Source organism: Monopterus albus, unplaced genomic scaffold (genome assembly GCF_001952655.1).
Source record: "Monopterus albus unplaced genomic scaffold, M_albus_1.0 scaffold464.1, whole genome shotgun sequence".
In the NCBI taxonomy this organism is placed as follows: Eukaryota; Metazoa; Chordata; class Actinopteri; order Synbranchiformes; family Synbranchidae; genus Monopterus; species Monopterus albus.
This window is the reverse complement of record NW_018128344.1, coordinates 45,875-58,699: the sequence shown is the minus strand read 5'-3', so window position 1 is coordinate 58,699 and position 12,825 is coordinate 45,875. Positions and strand designations below refer to the sequence as shown.

At 40.2% G+C, this 12,825-nt stretch overlaps 1 protein-coding gene across 4 annotated transcripts in view; it reads right to left on the bottom strand.

Annotated features, from left to right (window-relative positions):
* The window catches only part of LOC109952498 (neurexin-2-like), a 108,184-nt gene extending 98,133 nt beyond the window's left edge, over positions 1 to 10,051 (bottom strand). For all 4 annotated transcript variants that reach the window (XM_020587602.1, XM_020587606.1, XM_020587605.1 and 1 more), the window contains exon 1: positions 8,953 to 10,051. The gene's annotated coding sequence lies outside the window, so the exon portion shown is untranslated. The remainder of the gene's footprint in view (positions 1 to 8,952) is intronic.
* Between the last annotated feature and the right edge of the window lie 2,774 nt (positions 10,052 to 12,825).

Genomic DNA, 12,825 nt, shown 5'->3' with positions numbered 1-12,825 from the left:
ATCTTATCACACTCAGAGGCAGAGGTTGGGTTGTGGCTATCAGGGGCTTAGCTGAGGCACAGCAGCTCCCTAACATCATTAGACAGACTTTAGCTCTGGTATATCTACCGTCAACATTACATTTATTGACTCACACTTGAGCGTTTGGGGGAAAAAGTGATTACATTCAAAACACGATTGTTACTAAACAGAACAATTTGTCTCTGCTAGATTTTTTTGAGCAGACTGACATTCTCTGCTCGCCACCCACTCTACCCTGTTTCCAGCACATAATGACATGACTGATGTGTGTGGACGAGCATAGGATGGCATGCAGCACCACTGAGTCAGACGCTGTCAATCTCACGCAGGTAAGCCAAAGTAGGTATAGTGGGAAACTCTTCATGCCTCATAAATGCATTTGATATTCTGATGATGGTGTACTCTCTCAGTGTACTGATATTTTATGTAAATACTTCCTGTCTAAGCGAGTGTTCAGACCAGGATCGACCATAACAACACAATGGGCTGAATGGATGACTTTAGGTATTCGTGAGATAGGAAATATAATCCAGGAAGTTCAAGTAATACATCCATGAACAGTGGTGGAAGAAGTACTCAGATCCATAAAAAAGTAAAATTTGCAATACAATGGTGTAAAAATACTCTCTAACAAGTAAGTACTGCATTCAAAATGTGACTTAAGTACAAAAGTATTAGCATCAAAATTTACTTAAAGTGCTAAAAGAAAAGTACTCATTATTCTGAATGGCACATTCAACATTAATGTCTCATATTATTGAATTAGAATTACTGGGGCATTATTGAGTACATCATTGCATCTGGAGCTAATGTTAACTACCTTGTATGCTTTTAATTTGAAGTACTGCTGGTTAGTTTGCAAATTTCCAGCCAGGGATCAATAAAGTTTTATAATCATCCTGTATTTTTTGCAGTAATCTGGTTCTGAAAAGTAACTAAAGTTAGAAAATAAATGTAGTGGAGTAAAAAGTACAATGTTTTCCAAATGTAGTGAAGCTGAAGTAGCAGAGAATGAAAATTCTCAAGTAGAAATACCTCAAATTTGTACTTAACTACTTAAGTAAATGTACTTAGCTACTTTCCACCACTGTCCATGAATGTGAAGGCTTCTGAGAAACAAAAACACATGCACAAAGGCTGGTAATACCAGGAGACCCCATTTTGGAAGAAAAATGTGAGTCAAACAGTAAAAAGACAGCATTTATCCAGGTTATTGCTGACAAGCAGTCCAAACATCTAATATTAACTATAATGTAAGAATAAGGAAAACAGCAAAATCCATAACTAAGCACTGGCTGAAGAAAGGACAAAGAGATTGTCTATCATCAAACATAATAAAAAATAAATTATATTCTTGTTTTAATTATTACAAGTATGCTCACCTTTTCTTTTAACATGTGGCAGATGTTAGCATATGATGGCAAACAAAGACAAAGACAGGTAGCATGGGCATCTTACTGTGGGATCACACACACACACACACGAAAAGGCTGTACAGTTAAGTTTTAGCGTTTCCTCGCTTTAAATTCAAGCTGTCAAAACATGGACTGATCCAACACCAGTTGCAGTGAAACTTCATACATTTGCACACCCTTCACACTGCCTCTTCAGGACTCTGAGCGTGCACTCTAGAACACAACCATCATGAAAGCAAACCCAAGTGATTTTAACTAGAAATGACAGTTCCTCCCCTCTCTGCTCTCAAGGAAGACTTAATTCGCCACTGAGATTTCATCCTGTAGTACGACATTATGTATCAATGCATGTTCTATAAATTAGCTGCTCATAAAAACACTTCCTAAAATACATGCACAAAAAAATTAAATGAGACAACTAGTCCCTCGTGTGCTTCGATGACATTAGCACGGGCCATCGTTCAGCACTACACTTGCTCAGAGCCTGCCCATTCATACAATATACTACTAATGATGGAAATGTTTGCCCTTGAAATCTCAGTTAATAAGCAGCTATGCTATGACATCCATGATTAGAACATCCAGTCCTGTCACATCTCATCCTCAGGAGGATGCCACCAGACTATATGAAGAGGGGGAGCAAGCAAGTATCCTACTCCCTGATTCTTTTCTTTTCACACACAAACATCTCCTCTTCAACCACTATGCAAGAGAACAACCTGGGTTAATCTTGGTAACAGCTTCTTGACTAAGATCAGAAAGCTCCACTAAGACCTGGTGAATGCTGACATTGATAAGGCACAGAGACTCCTCACACAGGTAGGACACATGAGACAAACACCTTTTATAGATGAAGCAGCCTCAGGCAAGGATAAGATTGATTTTGCAATGCAGCATTAGATGAGATTTCGATGCATACTATAACAAATTAGCATGAATCTGTTCCCCATGAGAGGCGCCTGCAGACATGAAGTGAATTGAAATAAATGACTATCCCAGTGTTTACCACACCATCCCCCATGCTGCATTTGGGCCATCTAAGTGTGACAGGCTTGGTTCAGGCACAGCAGAGCAGAGCGTGATGGATGGACAGCCAGGCAGCTGCTAAAAATCTCTTGATTCACACCCAGCCTGATATGTCACTCACTGATCAATGGCATGCACGTAAATCTGCCATCGCCTTAACGTGATACGATAAGGAAGGAGAACAGAAAGCTCTCAGGACTCTGCTCTTTTAACCTAAACTCTTACACTGCAATTTACAAAGGCTGACCAGGCCTTCTGCTCCTGTGTCACCCCCACACAAGCTAACTTTCCACCGAGAACTCTCAAAGGCCTCTCATGAGAGTCCTGCGGATATTACATCAAAATGACAAACACTTGTTGCCGTGAGAGTAACATCTGGAATGAAAGAAAAGGCTCACTGAGTGATCTGAAACCAAGAGAGTGGAAGACCTCAGCAGCCCTTGTCAGAAGCGTCTGGAAACAGATCTGATGCAAGTTCAATCAGAACATTTCAACTGGTCAAACCATAGTTAGGAATTATTTAAATTTCAAAGTTAAGGACTCCTGAAGTGATGCAGATAAAGCGTCTTATCAGGCCGACAGCCAAGGTGAGTGTTTGACCTTCCTCATGTCACTGGCACTTCAGCGGAAGTTGGCATGTTTCTTTAAATGTGACACTGATGTACTGTAAAAGAAGCTGAATGTAGAGCTGCTGCTTTCAAATGAGGCTGTGGAAATGGTTGATGTTTTTAAGTATTTGGGAATATACACTGACAATAAACTGAATTTTACAGATAATGCTGACACCACATAAAAAATGCCAATCAGGGGTTATTCCTTATTAGGAAATTAAAAGACATTGGAGCAGGTCAGAAGGTTTTAGAACGAGTGTATATTAGTTTAACTGAGAGCATCCCGGCCTTTAATATCACAATCTGTTATGGTAACAGGACAGTGGCCACCAAAAACAAACTGGCAAAAATTGTTAAAACAGCTGGAAAAATTATAGACTGACCACAAACCTCATTGCAGTTGTTATATGAAATTGGCCGTGTGCACGAAAGCTCGGTCCAAAACATCCTCTGTATTCAGAGCTTGAATTGATGCCCTCAGGATGATGATACAGCATTACCTCTAGCAAGTAAAAAGATAAATAAAAGGTTCATTTGTACCAAAAGCCATCAACCTATTGAATAAGTAGCTGTAAAATTTTGAATGTAGGTCAGAGTCTGTACTTGAGTTTGTGATTAGAGTGATTTTAATATAGTTTATTGATATGATTTAATGGTTTATATTGTTTTTAATGATATGATACTTTGTCTATGAGATGTGTCTTGAGTGTGTACTTGTGGTGCACGGAGCCAAAGACAAGTTTGGTGGATAATAAAGTAAAATGAACTAAATTGAATCCACCCCAGCCACCTCCTAGGGTGGACTTTATCCCTTCATATACTACAACCTCTTGCTCTGGGCGTCAAATACTGACACAAGTGGATACTCTATTAAAAGCTCTGTGAGTCTCATGTGGACCCCAGAGGTGGACATATCATCAGTATCTGATGCCCTGGGAATGAAGATGAGCTGAAATATCACAGTACTCCTCATCGAATACTTTTATACTGTTAAACAAAATACATACACATTACATATTTTAATTTCATTGACTTTACTTTGTAGAAACCTGTTTTCACTTTGACATTCAAGAGGTTTTTTTTTGTAAATTTGTCAAAAAAGCCAAATTATATTGACCACGATTGATTTATAAAATTAATATAAGGGGTAAAACATCCAAGGTGGTGAAGACTTTTGACATGCACTATATGTATATACAGTAATGTGATGATATTGTAGGAGTGACTTTATTTCATAGTCAAATAAGCTTCCCAATTTTGGCCATTTAACAACAACAACAACGTAAATGAGAAATTTACTTGTAATTTAGCAAAGTTTTTAGCTTTCAGGATGAGGAAAGCACACATAATGTACATCGTGGTATTACTACACTATATGATTAACAAAATGCCAGACAATATGTAGTCCTATATCACACCATTGCATTGATGTAAAATCATAGATTCACTGTGATGCAGTAAGATGCAAAATTTGCCCTATCAGTGCTGTGTAGTTGATTTGGGCTTTGTTTCGTTGCCACCTTTGAAACACTGTAACTGCATAATATACATACTGACAGGGTGATATTGTGTTTTATATCTCCAAGGGCATTGATTATGCAGGCTGGACACATTTTAGTTAACTGTGCAGTTTCAGCTTCCTTTTCTCATGCTGTCACACAATAACAACGATAGATGAACTGAAATACTCACATTTGCAATGTAATGCAACAGTACTGAATGTGCAAAATGCCCCTGAATGGAGCAGAAAAACAAACCTGCTTTCTGTAACCGCTGGGTTGCATATCCTAAGTTTAAAAGTGAGAGTCTGTTGTAAATTATAGCTTCTAGGGCTTTTATCTGCACTCTAAGAATTCATTATTCTGTATGCCATTTCAGTTGAGTTAGATTAGAACTGATGTTGCGTTCTGGTGATTATGAAAAGTTATGTTATTTCATTTGTCTTTATCTTTTTTTGTATATACTGTAAGGGCCTCTTAATCAAGAGCAGAGGCTGACTGGAGACCGAGGACATCAGTTACTGTATATAGCTGTCTGCTATACATGCTGAGAGAAAATGTTTCTGCTCTACCTAAATGAGGCTTAACAACACTGCTTTGTGAGTTGATGTAAGTGAACCAGTTTCCATCTTCATAACAGATGTCAAATGTCTGTTCCCCTTCTGCTTCCTGAGCTGTCCTTGCCCTAAAACAACATAGGATATTTTATGTTGAGTGATATTTTTCCATTAATAAATTTGCCCCCCCAAAAAAAAGCTAAGTTTTAAATATGATGCACTTATGTCATGGACATATTTGATGAATCACAGATTAGCTTTATATTAAAAAAAAAAAAAATTCATCACTGGGTCTCAGAGTATAAAAGGCGCCAATGTACCAACATTTGCTGAATCCTGAGTATCATTCTGCTTAATTATAGACCATCTCGCATTCCATTCCACCTACTGTACCACCTGTGGTGAAAATAACTGGCACTCTCACTGATGATTATTTCACAAATACATAACAATATCAATCAGGCTTTCCAAATCAGTTCCCACTGTATATGCAGATTTTTCTCTAGATATTTCAGAGTCTGTGTCTGGTTAGTACAACCCCCAAATCAGAAAAAGTTGGAACAGTATCTAAAATCTAAATTAAAACTGAAAATAGTGATTTGTAAATTATCTGTGTCCTGTATTACATTGAAAACAATCCAGCAGCACATTATTTGATGCGATACCCCCATCAACTTTATTCTTGATTCAAAATAAACACACACTGCAACACATTCCAAAAACAGTTGGGACAGTGAAGCCTTTACCACGGTGTGATGTTGCCGTTCCTTTTCACAACACTTAAAAGGCATTTAGGGACTGGGGACACCAAGTGATTCAGTGTGTCAGGTGTCATTTTGTCCCATTCTTCCTGCAAACAAGTCCTAAAACTCACAACAGTCCTGGCTCGTCATTGATGTAATTTGCATTTCAAAATGCGCCACGCATTCTCTAATGGGAATGGGTCGGGCAGGTTTAACGACCTTCTAGCTAATCTTAAAAACAACTGGCACAATGACCCAGATTGTAGCCTAACAAAACCCTGCTGTTGTACCAGCATAAAGCTTCTAGCTACATATACAGTATGCCTTTTCTACAGGATTTTAGTTATTTAGGCATTTACAGTAATTTTAGCAATTTGAGCGAAGTTTATTAGAAATAATGCACAATTATTGAAATAAACCAAACTTGCCAAAGGTGTAGAGACACAGATCTCAACAGCAGTGACCTTTTTTATTTTATTTTTTTGTCTTCACCATCCAGAGACATAATTCCTGTTTGGCTACGCAGCTGGCATGCAACTGAGTCACACGTCAGCCCTGATTAGAAGCAGCAGTGGTCCGCAGGCCCCCGTTCCTCTGAAAGAGCCAGGAGAGGAAAAGGCCAGGGCCACCACTTTCAGTCTGTGGATATGACCTTGATGGGGTATGATAAAGAGGCAGCGACATGATTCGCAATATCTATAACCTTCCATTTCCCCAGTATGCACACTGAAGCTACTGAGGTGTGACACATATAGACACAAACCATGTCAACTCTGCCCTGTTGTTATTTCAGGCAGTCTCCTATTTCATGTCACCCAGCTCTCTTCATATATTGTCTGGTGCTTTGTGTAAGATATCCTAATTCCCAGTATTACTTTCTTTTCATACTGAGCAGCTGCCATGCTAATGTACAGTCATACAAGTGTACCTTTCAAAGATAGCAGCTTAAAGAAGTTCAAATACAGTGTAAAGTTGAATGTGAAGCAACATGACCATGTGGTTTTACTCTATTAAAGGATATCCAAATATCCATATTATTAATAGTAGCTTTACTTTAGTTGTGGTTGCAGCAGTAGTGACACCATTTTTTGTCTTTTTTTAATTACTAATGCCGTAAATCTCATTGGAAGCACTGGTAGAGACAGATGTCTTGTGAGTCAGATCATAGCAACACAAGTGTGGCGAAGATGGCACAGAAGCCACCAAAAATACTGAATGATGAGTAAAATCTTGGCATTCATATCCTGTGTCAAAATAGAGCTGATAAGAAATAAAAATAAATATGTCGATTGTACTGAGCTGCACATATAAATGAATTATGACTTGGGGGGAATAAAAGACAGTAACAACAACAAAAACAAAAAGCTAAGACTGTGACACACCCTGTCGTTGTACTGCTGCCCAAAAATAACCACCTAACAACACTATATGCACAGAAAGTCCTTCTCAGCATTGCACAAGTTCACCGTCAATGTCTGGAACATCTGCAAGCCAAGTCAACGTGGCTCTCATTAAAAAGAAGTTGCTTACTAAAGAATGGAGTAGCACTTAAATAAGCAAGCTCAACCAGCTTGGATTTAAGAGTGCAGCCAAACAGGAAGAGTTAATGAGAGAACGCATGCCCAAATCTGAGATACAATACTTGTTGGGGGTGCTAAAAGACAGCATGCAACACTAGCCAAACAAAGGTGAACACTTAATTCAGGTGAACAGGGAACCTGAGCCGATTCTGTGAACACATGGATTTCACTTTTGCTACTCAGAGAACCCAGCAACAAAATGTGTCATGCTACTGTTGGGGCTGAATTTGCAAAGCAAATAGGTTTACAGGAGGTGCAGGAAGGGAAGCAGTATGTATGCGACATGTGCAGGGGTGTAGCTCAAAATCGTGAGCACCTCCTTTCTTTTTTGATAAAAAAAATAAATAAAATTATTGTGAGCTATATCATACCATGGGCACCTACACTTTATTTAGTCAACAACACTGAAGACAAACAAAAGAATATATTTTCTTTAAAAAAGCAAAATTAGAAAATTCAAATTCCACACTACAGAAATGTGTGCAATCCAATAACAATAGACAACCATTAAACAAGTCTTTTTCAGTTCATTCACATACATTCACTCATGTTATGTAGTGCTGAAAATCAGTGTGGAGAGTTGACTGACATTTGTGCGTTTTGCAAAAACAATTGGTTTTTCAGACCCCAGGCTTTTATCTGAACCACACCACCTCCTCAGTGGTCAACCCTCCTGAACTGGTGCCATAAAATCTGCTGTATGGAGGCAGCAGCTTCCTATGGGAGCTTTGATACTGAGCTATAGGTTTTAGCAAACATTATCTCATCACACAGGTAAGAAGCCTTTTTCTTTCCGCCTCACAACTTTCTCCTGATTTTAAGGATAAATTGGAACCACGAGTGAAGCTGCCTTTGTTGCCCTCTTTCCTATCTTTAAACTGGCCAGTCCTTTGGCACTGAACATGAAAACCCTCTCAATAATAAATAAGCTACCTCAAGCATCTCAGAGACCCTGAATGCTGCATGACTCATGGACCACCTTAATTTCACTTACATACATATATGCATGTATGAAATACCCAGCCAGCATGTGGCATCTGGTGAAATCAAACAATAGCTACCTGATGTACTGGGGATGCAGCCTTTATACAAAGGAAAAGCCACCACTGTACGTGCTGTAGCCCAACCACAGGGCATATCTTCCGGCACGCAATTAAGCGACCTCATCCGCAACCGTGTTGAATTTGGAAGCCTCTCCCTCCACCCCTCCACCCACTTCAACTGACTGTCAGCACTGAAAACAAAGGAGGCTGGCTTGAAATCTGATTACCTCTGGCTACATTAAGTGAATTCTTCAAAACACATCTCGGGAGAAGCGTCAACACTCCAACATCCCCGAATTGGAAATGCAAACGATCCCAGACTGCTGACATTGAAAAAGCCATGCACACAGATAGAGCGCAGCTTATCTTTGGGGCTTTCTACCGCAGCGCTGCTTAAAGCTAATTACCCCCGTCCATTAGGTCGTTTCTGTGTAGGAGGTGTGCTCGTGTCATTTACCTGGGCATCATCCAACGATCCGACACATGGATTTAACGAGGTATTCCAGCCAGCCAACGCGCAAGCACAGAAGACAGAGAAAAATCCAAAACTGAGCAGATATGAATGCGGCAGATGAATATGCGACCTCTGTCTCCAGGAAGGATCGTCTTCTTATCTTTAGATGTTGCTGTGTTGATGGGGGGAGGCAGGCTGGGAAGCCCAGAGCTTCTCCGTACAGACAATTGCTTTCTCACCTCCGACGCACCGAGAGCAGCAGCAGCGCCGTCGTTCCCCCGACACTTGGTGGTAATAGTTAGGTAGGTAGCTTATATGGGTTGAGGGCGCGGTCAGCTGCTGTTGACCAATCGTGCCCTCCATCAAACTAACAGCAGCGTTGCCACGGAGGATTAGAATGCGTTTAACCACATGTGGTAAATGAGAGGAACTTGTGGTCTTCAAGCTGGCACGGCGCGCTTTAATTTTCCATCTCAAATATCATATTAGAAAGAGCCTCTCAACATAGGAGTGGCATCTTATTTAGAAACAGCAGGCGAGTGACCTATAGTGGGAAGACATCGTTTCAAGGCCCCAATCATCAGCCCCACCCTGGCCCTCTCCTCATGCTGCCGAAGTGTCCTGTAGCAAGGCACCAGAGTCACCAGCTCCGTTATTCCTCAGTGAAATTCCCACCCATTGTGAACAGTACATTTTCCATGGATTAAAAGATGATCTACTCATCTGGTAGCCATTTGTGTTTCATCATACAACACAACAAACTCCCAAGTCATTCTTACAATAGCACTAAGAATTGTATCCAGGCAACTTTCATGGCTCTGGGGGAAAAGGTATTACTTGAATTCAAGATCATATTTTGTTTGAAGTTCAACAAAAATACACATATTTTGTTGGAACCCATCTATAATTTATGAAAACACCGGCTGTACCACAATTCAAACAATGAAGCCACATACAGTATGGGATCTCTCAGTAGGCTGTGTAAGTGAATTTAATTTAGAGTATTCCATAAACCGTACCTGTGAATTCCTAGAGCTAGAGATGTTGAAGCCTTGGCCACTGGCAGTTCTATCACAATAACATCGGGGAAGAGGGGCCCATAGGATGCTGAGGTTAAGAAGTGTTACTGTACATTAGCATAAATTGAATTTAATGAAATGATATAAAAGTAGTGTGTGGCAAAGTGGGAATGTAAAATGGGAATTCTGAATTAAACTTTGTACAATTGTACAAAAACTTTGTTGTACGGAAATAAGCATTTCTTTTAATTTATGCTTCAATTTTAAGCTATTCATGAAGCCAGAAAATGTTATTTACTGTGCAGTGTTACATTTAACAGACAAAAGCAAGCCAGGAGGCTTTACTTAAAGCATAAAATGAGAGATGACATGTTTCAATCAAACAAAAAAGGATGGGTAAAAATGTAAGTAAAAACTCTGCAGGGTGAAAATGCATAAATAAATAGAAAGGAGTTCAGGATGTGAACACATGCTGAATAAAGTCTGGTGCTTGACAACATCAACATTTGATCATGTCAGAGCAAACTGTACATTTTATGTGTGATTCTTCCATCTGTGTGTAGTTTAATTCTTAAAATTGCCACTAAATGACCTGAAACAACCTTGAGAGAGTTCATGTTGCAGACAACAATCAGATTTTACATTCACTATGCACCTGAGATATGTTAGTGTGCAGGATTTGCAGTGAACTCAGTGCAGAATATCTGACTTATCAGTGACAGTTGACTCAGCCGTACAAACCCCTAAAAGCCTGTTAAGGTGAGCAGCCGCTCTGGGTCTAACCCTTCTCTGAGAGACAGACGAAATCAAAGCAATCTTGAATCTGAGGATGAAGTGTGAATAATGAATGTGCTGAAATGTTTTCGCCCGTGAAACAGTTCAGCCTGAGTGAGTAAATGGGGTTGAATACTTTTACAGCTACATTTCAAAATTCTCACTGCCAAAAATCACTATACCAGTTTTTTTTGTTTTTTTTATTTAACTTTTTGGGGAATTAAGCAATGTATTTTCATTCCGATATGATAGAAAAGACAAGCTCGTGTGGATTTCTGTGGAAGAAATGTTTCAATGATATTTTGTGCCACAAATGTCAAATGTATGCACGGTCCTGACGGCCTGATCAAAGAAGTCGAGCAGCCTCTTTCTCTTACGATGCTGGAGGACCTGCAAATGCAGCTCAGCTTTTAGACGTCCAGAAAGGAGAGGAGCACCAATGATCTTCCCAGCTGTCTTCACTATGCTGTCTAGTTGAGCGTTGCGGTTCCCAAACCATGAAGTGATGCAGCTGGTTAAGATACTCTCAGCGGTGCCCCAGTAGAGGATGCTGAGGACTGCGATAGGGAGGTCTGCCTTCTTAATGATGCTGTTAGTGCTGGTTCTGGCAGCACAGTCACAGGGGGCTTCGAACACACTCTCGAGGCATGCCTGTGCTCACTGTGCTGGTTTTTTATGCATACCTGCCAACCCTGACTGACTGCTGTCTCTCAGACAGGAGGTTTAGTACTAGTATCCAGACCCAATGACCTCAGCTTCTCAGTTAGTTTTATCATTCTGATGGTATTGAATGCGGAGCTGGCATCGATGAAGAGGATCCTCGCTTTCCAGATGAGTCAGAGTGAGGTAAATGTAAGTGGATATTGCATCCTTGATGGTCCAGTTAACCTGGCATGCAAACTGGCCCTGAGTGGCTGGGAAGTTGGTCCTAATGTCCTGCACGATGAGCTGCTTCAGGCTGCCCGTGGCACTGACTTCCTCATCACTGGAGTCAGTGCCACAGGGGGCTTGCCGTTCATGCAGGATGGATTTAGTTTCTGGGCTGAGTGAGATGTTGAAGATATCAGCAAAAACATCCTTCAGTTGTTCTGCAGAGTCTTTAAGGACACAGCCAGGTGTGTTGTCCGGTCTGACAGCTTCTCTGGGATGAAGTGGCTGGGGACAATACTGTAGTGCCAGGAAGTTCATGGTTTATGTTTACAGTGTAATATCTCAACAACTATTTAGGGATTTCCATTAAATTTAAAGTACAACCTTCTAAACATCATCATATTAACACTGACATTCTAAGTGTGACAGGGCGCAGATGATGGCATTCAGCTCGGGGCACAGCTTTTCACAGAGCAGCTAATGTGACTGTAGACTCAACAAGTTTTGTTGTGTGATACGAGGCCTTCTGCTTCTGTGTTTTTATAAGAAACCTGCCAAACAGAACAGCTGTGTACTGAAGCATCAACAAATGTAAAGATAATACAGATAGAAGAGAAAAGGATTTTTACTTTAATGCACTAAATCATAGTTATGCTTCATGGCTCAGCTGTTATCTTTGTGTCCCTACAGCTGGAATACAACAGTACTCTGACAACAAGCCTTTGTGGTATTTCTGCCCCTAAAACACCTTAACCAAACAGCTTCATGTGTATGTGTGTGAGTTTTAGTGACATGTCTAAGGCGATTATTGATTTTTGTTCTGGTCTAAGGCAGAGAAAAGCTCAGTGGCCTCGATGAGGAAATAGAGGTGATCATCTGTTGTGCAGAGAGATACATATCCACAACTGCAATAACATATTGAGCACCGTTCGTATTATCAGAAACCCCTCGAGACTTTAGTAAAGCATGCCTGTTATTGAATTGAATCTGCTTCTCACCAGCAAACCGCAGGTTGTTCTTTTCTGAGTCTGAAGAACACACATCCACCAGCTAACAATGTTCCTGTGGCTGGGGACTGTGCAGTTCACAGTTTCCTCAGTTATACAATTAGGCAGTTAATATTCAAAACAAACCAGATAACAAAGTCAACAGAAGCATAGTGCAAATAAACAAACAATATTTGTAAGGCACAGTATCACTCATACTATAATTA